Source organism: Mustela erminea, chromosome 3, assembly GCF_009829155.1.
Source record: "Mustela erminea isolate mMusErm1 chromosome 3, mMusErm1.Pri, whole genome shotgun sequence".
In the NCBI taxonomy this organism is placed as follows: Eukaryota; Metazoa; Chordata; class Mammalia; order Carnivora; family Mustelidae; genus Mustela; species Mustela erminea.
Genome location: NC_045616.1, coordinates 159,559,337 through 159,571,885, shown reverse-complemented (window position 1 = coordinate 159,571,885; position 12,549 = coordinate 159,559,337). Strand labels below are relative to the sequence as shown.

General features: G+C 47.0%; 1 protein-coding gene across 8 annotated transcripts in view; it reads left to right on the top strand.

The window, feature by feature from the left end:
- Positions 1-12,549, top strand: part of SRD5A1 (steroid 5 alpha-reductase 1) — a 59,752-nt gene that overhangs the window by 39,274 nt on the left and 7,929 nt on the right. For 4 of the 8 annotated variants that reach the window (XR_004284315.1, XR_004284313.1, XR_004284311.1 and 1 more), the window contains exon 7: positions 1,465-4,318. The gene's annotated coding sequence lies outside the window, so the exon portion shown is untranslated. The remainder of the gene's footprint in view (positions 1-1,464; positions 4,319-12,549) is intronic. The other 4 variants (XR_004284314.1, XR_004284310.1, XR_004284312.1 and 1 more) reach the window with 4 other exon arrangements.

Sequence of the window (12,549 nt, the reverse complement as noted above, 5' to 3'; positions counted from 1 at the left end):
AGTGTGGAAAGTGGTATCTTGAGGAGGTTGCGACTGTAACAAAACTATGTATCCATTTTCTTAGCAGTTGGGCAGGAGGCAAGGAAGACACATAGCTTATTGTATGGCTGAACATCTGCTTAGGTACTGACAAAACATGGTAAGAGGGCTGCCTGCAGAGACTTGGAAGGCAGACCTCATCACTGTAGGATCATAGGAGGACTTGCTGGAAAATTGAATATTAGAAATGTGTTTTAATTGGAAGTGGTCTGTTTGGAGAGGCAATGCAAGAAAGAGATGAGCTCAGGGAGTAATTGGCTATTTTGTAAGCAGAAAATGAAAGGTAATTGGATCCAGAAATTCAGGACCTTGTAGGGTTGCAAAAGGTAACTTGCGTCTAGCCCCCAACCAGTAAGTAATGGAAAAAAAAACATTTTGACCTCGTTAAGTACTGGTGAATCTTCTAAGTTAAGGTTCCTAAAGTGACTGAGGGCCAAGGTGTGAATAAGTGCATGGCCTTCCCACTCATCCCGGTGGCCTCAGAGAGCTGAGACAGATTCAGAGCAGGGAGGAAGCGGTGAAACGAAGTAGCTTCCAGAATGACATCCAGAAAAGGGGTATGGTTACTGTTACAATTAGATCAGAAGCCACTTAGTTTTTGAAACCACTGTACTACCAAGAATACCATGAGTCTGGACCCCAAAAATCCTTCAGTTGTTTGGGACATAAAAACAAACTTTGATTCTCCAGTCTTTGCTAAACAGGAAGTGAGCTCCCAAAGCTGTATTGCCACCAGGAGAACACACTCCCCAAAGGCCACTCCCCTGTGGCCATGCATAATAAGGACCAAGGAGGAGCCCCCAGAGGGTGAGGTCTGGGTGGTCTCCACGGGATGTCAGCCTCCAGAGCAGAGAAGGTCACTACAGCTGTCCTGCAGGACTCAAGTGCGTCTGTGATGGGTGTGAGCCTTCCCTGCTCCCTTTCTCCAAGAGGGAGGGTTCCGTGTGTTCCCAGACCCCGATCCACCACTATGGATTGGAAATCAGGGAAACCAGTGGAAAGTCAAGTATTTCTCAGGTCACAGGGGACCAGCCCAAAAGGGCTGTTCCTGCTCTCCACGGAGAGGCCAGATCCACTCAGACATCCTGGGCCCTGCGTTGGTTACTGTAGCTGAACGGCTGTGTGCATTCTTTCTTGGGAAGAGTGTGCACAAGCTCTATCCTGTGGGGAGAAAATGAAAGCAGTTTGGTGACTAGAAGGGTGGCCAGCAGCAGAGATGATGTTCTAACTTGATTTCCTTGCTTCATTTCCTCCTGGGTTATAGTAAATGACAGTTCCCTTTCTCTTGCATCTGGGGACAACCAGATTTGCTCTGACCCATGTAATATGGGCAGAAATGGTGCGAGCCTGTGTTGGCTTGTGCTGTTTAAAGAAACGATGAAAGCTTCCATACACACTTGTTTTTCTTCTTTTCTGTGTCCTAAGATGTTCCCACCACATGAAGGAAGGCTTCTCAGGAGAACCACCCAACCAACCAGGGACACCCATGCGGATTCGGGTAAGTGAGAGTGAGCTGCCGTTATGTTGAGGGACTGAGGCTTAGCATGACTTGCCTAAGTAATCCTGTCTGGAACACTGATCGGGAGCTCACATGGCAGGTGAGGGAAGGAAGCAGGGTGTTGAGCTGTAGTGAAAACAGAGGCTGGAGCGTGTTCACCAGAGGGGGGCCTGGGCCGGAGGTCATGACACACACGACTGAGGATCCGTCATAGGCTGAGGAGACGAAGGTCACAACAAATTAACCATGATGTGGGATCCTGGACCGTAAAAGGACGTTCGAGGAAAAGCTGGTACAATTATACAAGATCTGTAGTTCAGTGTTGATTTCATGGTTTCATGATTGCATGAAGGGTGTATGGGAACTCTCTACTGTTTTGCAACTTTTCTATGGTCATCTAAACCTATGACAAAGTGAAAGAATGAAAAAAATACATTGCAGGACATGGCGTCAGATTGCACAGCTAAGCAGGAATTCAGGAGTTCTGTCTAAAGGGCCTCTGGCAAGAGGTGGTGGGGGTAGGAGGGCTGGTAAGGGACGGAAGGTCGGCGAAGGAGGCAGATGGAAACCCCCAGCCACGCACGGGTTATTTCAGCACCTCAGACTCTGATACCAGATGCCCATGACCGTGGATGGCACATGGGTCCTGACTCGAATGGATGTCAAGGGTGACTTGAAGCTCGTCTCAGACATTGAGCTGGTGCTGCTCCTTCCATCCTTTCTGCGCTCAGCCAAAATTCATCCTTGGAGCCAAGACATGGATATGCCTAGAAGTAGAGAACAATGAGGTAAGTAGGGAAATAAAAAAGTCTGTGTCCAGTTGAGATATGGTCAAGATTTACTATTCTAATACCTAGAACCCAAACTTTCCATTATGGATGAGGTGCAACCTCATCCATCAGGTCAGTCACCCACCAACTTGGGGTGAGTGTGTCCCCATTCATCATCAGGTGGGGCTTATGTCTATATCACTGGTCCCCAGTGGTAGCATAAATACGTGGTTCAGCGTGAGGCACCTGTGCACCCTGTGTTGCCTCTTTTTCCTTGTGGGGGTTTCCTCATGTCTCCTTGACTGGGGAAGAAAAGCCCTCATGTGTGCTTTAGGGGTGGTCTTGAACCACGTGGAGGAGCCAGCTGGAGGTGGTCTGCTGCAGCGTATCAACCCCATCAAGAAAGATTCAGAAAGACCATACTGGAGGAAGAGCTCCACAAAAGCCAGAGGGCCAAGGAGTTCATTAGCTCGGCCACTCTGTCCAGACTGAGAAGGACCAGGACAGATCTGCCCTCACGGACAGGTGGCAGCTACTGGTGTGTGCGGTTGCTCAGAGACTTAGAAGCAAAGGGTTGGGAGATTGGTAACAAGGAGGTGGAGAGAGAGGTACATGCTCAGACTCTCAGCATTTTATGTGGCATCTTTGGATTTTCAAATGTAACTGATTCGGAAGTTTCAAAAACACTGCACAGACCAAACCATGCATGGGCTTGGTCTTACCTCCAACCTTGGGACACTTGTAAATTATAAAAACAAATGGAACAAAACAAGTGTTAGAGACCTGCCGTGTTCCTGCATTTCCCAACAAATCGGGACAAATTACAAATTAGAGATGAAAGGAGAAATGTTTAAGTCCCTTCGTTTTGGGCTCCAAAAATTGAGGTTGGGAATTCAGGTGAGCAGAGGATGCTGGGCAATGTCCCCCATTATCACCGGAGCAGGACCACCATACCCAACTACAGGACACGATACACATCAGGTTTCTGTGACATCAGATACAGCTGGTTCTCGATACTCAGTTTACATTGGCAAAGCGGCAGCACACACCAAATTAGCGAAGCCTAGGCCACGGCCCCTAAAGAAGATACGGGGTTAGTTTCCTCTGAGCCTCTCGTCATAACCTTTCCATCAACCAATCAATACATAATTCTGCTTCCTTGTTAATTAATGAATTATTGAAGACACCTTATTTTATATGTATATAGTCGATCTGTTAACATTGGATTCACTGTCAGTAGTGCTACAGCGAGCGTCCAAACCCGCCCCTCTCTGCAGGGCCCATCACAGCCTTCTTGTCCTAGGATAGCTAGACAGCGTGTGGGCACTGTGTCGGGGCCCCTTGAGACAGGGAAATCCATAGAAGGCGCCACAGCGAGGACAACATGGGACTCTAGACTGCATAAAGGAGACTTGGTTGTTGTTGGGGGGGGGTTCAAAATGAGAAGGCAGAGTGCTGCTTTGTTCTCTCTCCGCTGGAAATGAAAGCACACACTGGGTGACTCCTTTTTCCCCGACTCCGCACGTGTCCGAGATTGTGGCCGTGTTGCCAGTGCTGACTTGGGGGTGAGGGTAGAATACACATTTGAGCAAGCAGGTCAATCACCGATATGGAATCCTCGAGTAAGGAGGATCGACTTGTGTGTGTGTGTGAAAATTACCTGTGTGTGAGATGGGGAGGAGTCAGGAGGCCGGCACAGACAGGTGCCAAGACCAGGGTGACAGACATTTACACCCCCCGACACGCCACCCCCGGCTCACCCATTACCGTGGCGACGTCCACAGACAGGGCTGGAAAAACTGAAGTCAGGGGTCACAAGTCTCAGAAGCTTCCATCTTGTGTTAATCCCAGGGGCATCATGTGCTGCGTAGAACCCACCCAGCACCCCTAGGCCCCACGGGAACTGTGCTGGCTGACTGGAGATGGTGGCAGGCGCTGGAGAACCAGGGAACCGATGCATGGCGTTGCCTGTCTCGGCCCAGCTCTGCGGCTACCTTCACCAACCCTCCCGGTGGGTTCTGCCCACCAACCCTCCCAATGGGTTCCTACCCACCCAAAATATCTTCACAGGAAGATATTTTGTACATATCATGAATGTTTCTCGTCAATTGACTTTTAAGCCAAAGAGAGAACCCTTAAGAATGTGGGTGGGCCTCACCTAATCAGATGAAAGCCTTAAGAGCAAACACTAAAGCTCAGAATCTGTGAGAGCAAGAATTTTATTTTGAAGGTCAGATGGTGTTTTGTTTGTCAAATGTCACTAAAGACAAACACTTCTAAGCATAAAAGTAAATAATGAAGTTTTTTGTTATTTTTTTCCACTTTTTGAGAAGAACAAATCAATGTCTTCAAAAGATAGAAAGCAGAGAAAAAAACCCCTCCCGCCATCTTAGGAAGAGCAGTTCAGAAAAAGTACAAAGGTTCATGCAATCCATGTTTCTATTCATTGTGAAAAGTGGTTTAAGTCCCCCGGGAGTAAAATGCAGATTCCTGCAAATACATTGCCTGGTCAGTGAATGTAAGAATATCACTGATCAAACTGCATCTTCACGACGGTGTTTCTTCTTTAAGCACAACCGAGAAGTCACCAGGAAGAAGCAGGGTTCCAGGTTTTTACCCTCCTCTTCGCCTGGTGTTTTATACACTACCTGTTGTGTGCACGATGCTTGAAGTCTGTGTGCAGTTCATTCCCGAACAGTGTGCCTGTATATTTCAAACCTAGAAACCTACCAGACCTGAAGCCCAAAATAAACTTTTTTCTCTAGTCAAATCTCAGCAATATTTATATAGCTAAAAACACTGCGTTTTAGAAGTGATAATTAAATATTAAAATATTATACATAATACTAAGACGATCTTGGGATGAGTAATGCATGATAATAGTGAGAGCATTCCCTGAAAATTAAATACAAAGAGATGTTTGGCATAATTATGAAAGAGGAAGATGAAATGGAGGGAGAAGGGGAACACTCTGTCTGACCATCTACGGCAGGGTTTGGCAAGATTTTTCTAGCAAGATAGTAAATATTTTCAGCTTTGTGGGCCGTAGGGTCTCAGTCACGATGACTCAACTCTGATGTGATCACTCAAAAGCAGCCAGAAACAGCATGGACCAAGTAGACATGGATGTGTCCCAATAAAACTTTATTTGTAAAGAGAGAGGGCCGGAACTGGCAAGGGCCAAAGCTTTAGCCCCCCGATCTATGGTAGACAGACTATGAAATTAACGAAGAATGCAATGACTCACTGGCCATCACAGACCCTCCATAACCACTCAGAGAAAATTAAAAACCACTTTGGGATTTAATAATATGTCTGAAGCATCAATTCACTATGAATTATTTCATACCTGCACTTAAATGGAAAACTTCAATTTACTTTACGTTTCTAAAAGGATTTTAAAAGACATGGAAGATGTATTTTATTATAAGGTGAATTAGAATGCAGGATACTCACAGTAAATTAAACAGCGATGGTTCTCAGGGAGTAAGTAATTCCGTGCTTTCCCAAGGAAATTGCTTTAGAATTTCTTTTAAATATTTATATCCCTTGTTAAATTTACTGTGTTGGTTTTAGAAACTGGAATTTCCAATAAAAGTGATAAGTGGTGGGGAACATTTTTAACCTGATGAGATATTATAGCTCATTTGTTTTAAAACAGTAAAAGGAGAAGACCAGTCTGTGGAACTGGGCGTGCTTTGGCCCCTGAGTTGGTGTGTGCACTTGGGGGCCTGTTTGCATATTTAGTCTTCCTCCCTCAGGCAGGGTAAAGCCTCCCTCCAAAGGGTCATAGGTCACCCCCTGTCCTGGAGCTGGCCTTGGGCACTGCTTCAGGCCACATGGTAGGCCACAGGCCCCTCTCCTGGGGAGGGGCTGCCACTAGCTAGAGCATCTGTGCTCCAGGCAGGGTTAGAACCGCCCCACCCCCCACCCCAGGCGCCTGAGTGGCTCAGTGGGTTAAGCCTCTGCCTTCAGCTCAGGTCATGATCTCAGGGTTCTAGGATCGAGTCCCGCATCAGGCTCTCTGCTCAGCGGGGAGCCTGCTTCCTCCTCTCTCTCTGCCTGCCTCTCTGTCTACTTGTGATCTGAGTGTCAAATAAATAAATATAATCTTTAAAAAAAAAAAAAAAAAACCCCCCCCCCCCAATTCCCTGCACTCCCCTGGGGGCGTGTCCTGCTGCGGGAAGAGCCCGAGCTTGAAGGACTCCCGGCCACCTCTCACCGCTGTGTGATTCCTCCTGTCCCTGACTGCTCGAAGCCTTGGTTTCCTTACCTGCAAAATGCAAACCATTGAAGTGTTCCCTCGAAGAGCTGTTGCTCTGATTAAATGAGACGGTATTTAAGCCCCCAAGACAGGGCCTCCAGGCCAGGCTAGGCTGGCTCTTAGCCCAGCTCAGGGTCCGCTTCCTGCATTCGTTCTGCCTTCTTCGGTGAACAGGAGCCTGGGTCAACTTGCCTTCTTTAGCAGAACAGCACCTGTCCTTACACAAGTACCCTTGTTTCTATGGCAGCATTACATTTTAAATATGTAATTATAAGTCAAGGTTTTCCAGAGAAATAGGCCAATAGACGGATGGATGGACCAATAGATAGATATAAAAAGATATATTTTAAGTAATTGGCAAGTCTGAAACCTATAGGGCAGACCAGCAGGAAGGTGGGCCAGAATTTCAGGCAGGAGTTGATGTTTCCACCTTGAGGCAGAATTCCTTATTCTCTGGGAAACCTTAATGTTTGCTAGTAAGGCCTTCATCTGATCAGATTAGGTCCACCCACATTATCAAGGTTCTCTCTTTGGCTTAAAGTCATTTGACGATAAACATTCATGATATGGATAAAATACCTTCACAGGAACACCTGTGCTAGTGTTTCCCCAGACCACTGGGTACCATGGCCCAGCCAGGTTAACTCATAAAGCCAACCACCCTTGTACTGTTTCCAGGCAAGTGATCTCTTTTCAGAAAATTCCGCCCTTGAAAATATCACCATGTATACAAAAAAAAAAACCCACCAAAAAATTACTAAGTTTTACTCCAGAGGGATCCACTAGAGGGATTGATAATACTCTGGGGCAGGTCAAGGCCTCGGGCTGTTGGAGGCAAGCACAGGAGGAGAGGAGAGGGTAGGAGGTGCCAGCCTGCTCTCCGGTGTTCCCCCCAGAGCCCCCAGGCTGCCATCAAACACCCAGGCTTTCCTGGGCTCCCACCTGCTGCTGTGTGCGTGGGGTCAGATCCCAGATGGGCCAATAGGATGGCAGGCCCCTGCCCTCAAAACCAGACCTGTGTTACCCTGCCTTTCACAGGGGATTTATTCCAACCTTCCTACTCATTAAGTGCCCACTGGCCCTGCAGGACCAGGAAGCCACAACCCAGTCAGAAGGGGGAGGCTGCCGGAATGACTGCGGCGGGGATAGGTCAGCTGTGGGGCTTTCCTGGGAGCGAGAAGCAGGGGGAGGGAGGAGGGACATTTCTCTATCTTGAGAAGGTCAGGGAAGGCTTCTTGGAAGAGGTGACCCTGAGGGGGTCTTAAATCCTGGAGCAATTTTGAGAAGATCGAAACACAAACAACCTGAACCCATTTGTTAGGTCCAAAATGAAAGGGTGATTTGAAAGGGTCCAAATGAAAGAGTCTAAAATGAAAGGTCCAAAATGAAAGGTCCAGAATGAAAGACTTAAGACTTTCTCTCTAACATGAACCACATAAATGGTCCGAGTCCCTTCAGAGTCACTAATTCCCTATGTATCCCCGTCGCCCATTCTTCTCCCATTCTTCTCCCATTCCTGTGAGCCTGAATTAGGCTTATCAGAAGTTATCTCTAGGAATTTCATACAAATCTCTTCAAAACAACATAAGCTCATCTATATGCGGTGTATACAGCGGCTTAAACAAGCTGGCGGAAGTGAACGAAAACCAAACAAGCAGCAATGGCCTTGAACGTTTCCAAAAAGGCTGACGATCCATTGCAAGCATCGAGAGGTCGGAGGTCACCTAACTGAGCCGAGGCCTCTGAAAAACAACCCGGACAAGTTCAGGAACCAGAGAACTGACAAACCCACGGGGACGTCTGAGCGTACCTGTATGGTTCAGGCCTTTCTGCAGGGGGACAATTAACGGCTCCTCACGGTCCTTCTTCACAGCAGTGGCCCCTGTTTGGCGGGGTTCTCAGAGGGGAAGTGAGCCCAGAACCAAATGTGTGCTTGGAAGTCTAATTTACTTGTGAATGAAACGCAGGGGCTCAGTGGCAGGGAGAGTGGGGTGACTGGCTTCCTGTCCACTTGGCCGCCACGACAGCGCGCACATGGGGCTCATGGGCACTTACAGACGTGGGGCTGGTGAGTGAGCTGTCAAGAAAGAATGCTCGAGATGGTTTTGGTGAAAAAAAAAAAGTGCCTTTATTACAGCATAGGGGCAGGAGCCATGGGCAGGAGGAGCAGCCTAGGGCTGAGAGGAGTGTCTGATGCTCGCTTTGTAGTTAGTGGGCCTCAGGGATAGTGACGTCTCTAGGAATTTGTGTCTGTTCAAAGTGAGGCTTTGATCTCCCTGATATGAGGAAGTGGAGATGCAACATGGGGGGTTTGGGGGGTAGGAAAAGTATAAATGAAACAAGATGGGATCGGGAGGGAGACAAAACATAAGAGACTCTTAATCTCACAAAACAAACTGAGGGTTGCTGGGGGGAGGGGGATTGGGAGAGGAGGGTGGGGTTATGGACATTGGGGAGGGTATGTGCTTTGGTGAGTCCTGTGAAGTGTGTAAACCTGGCGATTCACAGACCTGTACCCCGGAGCTAATAATACATTATATGTTTATTAAAAATTTAATATTTAATATTTTTTTTTAAAGTGAGGCTTGTCAGACCTTAGAGAGCTAGCTATTGTCAAGATAGCTTACCCTTGGGGCGCCTGGGTGGCTCAGTGGGTCAAGCCTCTGCCTTCGGCTCAGGTCATGAACTCAGGGTCCTGGGTTGGAGACCTGCATTGGGCTCTCTGCTCAGCAAGGAACCTGCTACCCCCTTTCTCTCTGCCTGCCTTTCTGCCTACTTGTGATCTCTCTCTCTCTCTCTCTCTCTCTGTCAAATAAATAAATAAAATCTTTTTTAAAAATTTTAAAAAAATAGTTTACCCTTCATTATCCAGTAAAACTCTGGTCATGAGGCCCTTTGGCAATGCCACCTTCTGTATGTCTCAAATGTGTATCAGTGGGCCACATGTTAAGATGATTTTTGTTGTTGTTGTTATATTTCTCTTGCCTCTTTATTCTTCTCCTTATTTCCCCCCAAACATATTTTTTTAAAATTTTTATTTATTTATTTATTTGACACAGAGAGAAAGAGAGAGAGAGACAGCAAGACAGATACTACAAGTAGGGAGAGTAGGAGAGGGAGAAGCAGGCCTCCCAATGAGCCCAATATGGCGCTCGATCACAGGATTCTGGGATCATGACCTGAGCCAAAGGCAGTCCCTTATCAACTGAGCCACCCAGGCGCCCCCCCCATCCCAGAACATTTTTGACCCTTAAACCTTTCAGGTTGCTCAGGGTGGAAGGTCTTGTCTTCTCCCACTTCACCTTGCTGAATAAGGAGGGGAGGGACATCTCTTCTACCGGTCAGCACTGGTCAGGTGGGAATGTGTATGTAGGAATTTTGAAAGGCAGAGGCAGCTGGATCCAAGGTAGACAACATGCACAAACCTCCTTGAGTAGAAAGGATCCTCTGTCTGCGTGAAAGTGTGGCAGTGAAGGAGTCTCCACCAGTAGAGAGACTTCAGAAAAAACAGCAAAACGTGATTAAAATGAATGAAAAAGAAGCCCAAATAAGATCCTTTGATGACCAAAATCTCCCTCCAGTCCAGGAGTTTAATTATTAAAGCAGTGGGAGGGATGGTTTGAAGCGCTGGTAGGAGTATTCATATCTTCTAGCAATCCTGTTACATTTTTGTGATAATCTGAGATATATTCACAACATCCCATTCTAATCCTGGGGCGCCCACCTCCTTGGGCTGCTGTCAGTACATTGAATCCACTCTATTTTGTAGGATTGCTTCAGGCATCTGTGTTACTTCAGTATCTAACCCACAGTGCTGCCTGGGAGTCATTTAGGACTTTGACCGTGTACTTATCAAGGGCTTCCATGTACCAAGTGACATCCCCCAGTCATAAAGAGGGAACAAAGGTAGGTGTCCACACCAGTGAAACGTGAAGTGTGTCCACAGTTCTTTTGAATTTGGAAGGTTGGCTGGGTTAGTGCAAAGTGCATTGGTTCATCCAAATAAACCAAAGTGCATTGGTTCATCCAAATAAAACCCAGAGTGCAATGACCTAGCCAGCCTAGGGGAAGCCATGGCCTTAGGTTACAGCCATGTACCCACTGGGTCCCATTAGGAGCCCGCTGCCTAATTCTGGGCCTGCTTGTCTAATCAGTAGCAAACCAATCAGTGGCCTGAAGAACAATGATCAGTGAATGTATTTCGGATGGTGGCCATCTTAACTGCCCTGGGCCCTTCGCCCAGGTATCATCATTATGGTTTCTCTTTTCCCAGCAGAGAATCGTTTTCAGACTCAGCCGCCCAGTTGTGGGGGTGAGCCATATATATTTGTTCCAGATCTGATATATTCCATCCTGCATATACCGATAAGTTGGAGTTTGTCATTTAGACATTCTCTGGTATGTATTTATTTGTGGATGATGGCCGGGGAGATTCCAGGTGGTCCTGATCACAGGCCAGAGGGCAACATTTTGTTTTGTGATAGATCTATCAGGAAATATCATCATACTTGTGTCACAGGTCGTAACTGAGACACGGGTATACAAGGAAAGCCCGTGATGGGGAGACCCACCAAGGCAGACCAGATGTGCCCAAAACAGGCAGAATCCTATGTATCCGGCAAGCTGTTTGATTTTGATGTTCAGCAAAACGCTGTGCCCATGTTAAGAAGGAATTATCAGTACAAATTGGGGAAAAGAGAATGAGAAAGAGAGGTACAATGTTCGGTGTCATTTGAAGAGAAGTCTGAGGTCTTCCACAGGTTCACGGGAGTAAGAAAGCATGTAAGTTGGCACCCTGGGGTCCTGTGAGGAAGATACAGGTTGAATTCTTGGTAAAAGAATCCATGAGGAATGACTTTCTCATTGTATGGCGATGATACATGATCCGGCTAGTAGGGACTCTTCCGTTTTGGAGTCAAGTCGCCCTCTCCTAGAATTCCTATTCTCTAAGTAAATCCCATCTCTTGGGTCTGTCTGAGATGCGTGTCAGTTACTATCAGATCAGGTTTAGGGAGGATATGGTCTGAGTATTGGTGTCGAGATTCATGGATTAACCCACCCTCGAGTGAGTAATTCAACAGAGTGCTGTAGGCCCCATCTCTGGACAGACCTACGGTGAGAACAGGCATCCAGACAGTAATTCAAAGGGCCTTCCCCCTGCTGGTTGCTCTGGGGCAATTCTCGTTCTGGGAAGTCCTACCAGTAAATGAGTAACCCAATTTTCTTGAATGGAAATGCTTACTTTGGCAAGATGTCATTTTCAGGTGTGGGTGTCCTCTTTCGCCCTCCCAGAACATGTCGGATGCCGGGCCGAATGCAAACAGCAGTTAAATTTTAAGTCCTGGGCTAATTTGCTCAGTTATTTGTGCAATAAAGGATGGTCCATTGTCCCTTTGTACAGACCAAGGCAGTTCAGATCTAGGGGTGCTTTCCCTTAATAAACATTCTGTCACTTCAGTGGCCTTTTCTGTTTCACAAGGGATCGCTTCTATCCATCCAGAAAAGGTGTCTGCATAGACCAGTGAGTATTTATATCCTTTACAAGATGGTAAAATCTAGTTGCCAGTCCTCCCCAAGATACGTCCCCTGACTTTGGACTGGTTTTAAGGGGCAGGGTTGAGCCCTCTGGGATTTACCTATGTGCAAACCGCACAGGGTTCCTAGTGGTTACGTGAATCCCATCAGAGGTATTCTTAATCATCTGCTGCATGGCCTTTTCACCCAAACGAGTAGCCTGATGTATACCATGCATTGGTTTCCATTGGTTGCCTTTGGGTATAAAGTCTTTTCCTCTATCGTTTTTAAACCAGTCTTGTGCATTTTTTTGAAAATCCCCATTCTGGGGCTCAGATTTCTTGGTCCGAGTAGACTGGGGCTATATCTGTTACTGGTGTCTGGACTGGTGTAGGACTCGGGACTTGCACCGTCTGCAGGTGATTGCCTCCAGAGTCCCTCGACAGGTCCTTCTGACGTCCCCT